Below are 924 nucleotides of genomic sequence, written 5' to 3' on the forward strand. Positions count from 1 at the left end.
AAATAAAAAGAAAATTAATAGTTTTCAGTTATTCTCATATCTTAAGGTAGCTTGGGTTCAAATGAAAAGCTTTAATATTAAATAAATATGAGAATTTTTATTTTTAATTATATAATATTATTGACTCTTATTCTCAGACAGTCAGAACAGACACTTTACTACTAACAACACTTAATTAAATTAATATCTCTTTTACAAATGTATTTAATTTTAGGTAGAACAAAACAGGCTCATTTCATAGAATCTTCTTTTGATCAAACACTAACGAAACATAGCATTGGTGCCCTGACAGTTTTCAACTCACTTCTCATCCATCTAAGTGTATTGTTTGACGATCCAAACAAAGAGTCCCTTTTTCTTCTTGGGTGACTCTTCGATGTCTTCTTTTTTCAAGATGTCTACCACTGAGAGTAGCTAAGGGATCTACAGCACATCCTGCCTCTAGGCGATATCATCCATCTCCTGCCTAAGCAACGAATGCTCAAAACACCAAGTTTTCTTCCTTCCCCTTCTCTCATTGTTAGGTCTCAACATTGATTGTAGCACTACGGTTTTGAGTTTTTTCCTATGAATAATTTTCTTTAATACTTATTCTTAACTTCTATTTTTTCTTAAATGTATTATAATTTCAAATATGATGGGAACTTGAAATAAAGTTTTTAAAATATTTGAATCTTCTTGAAATGGCCTCGATTCAACTAACTGTGCCAAGACACTCCCATCTTCTTTGTTATGAATAACGATCTTTCCACTCTGTATTTGACTGAACAAAATTGGTTAGTTTTCTTTTTGGTTTAATAAGGCAAATGAACAATATTGAAACGATAAATATGATAAAAACATATCAAAAACCCTTTATACATAAAAAATATACTATTTCCACAAAAAGAGGAAATTACAATATCTCTCTCTCTCTCTCTCTCT

This window comes from Halyomorpha halys, unplaced genomic scaffold, assembly GCF_000696795.3.
Source record: "Halyomorpha halys isolate HHAL.00 unplaced genomic scaffold, Hhal_1.1 Scaffold622.1, whole genome shotgun sequence".
NCBI classification, from domain to species: Eukaryota; Metazoa; Arthropoda; class Insecta; order Hemiptera; family Pentatomidae; genus Halyomorpha; species Halyomorpha halys.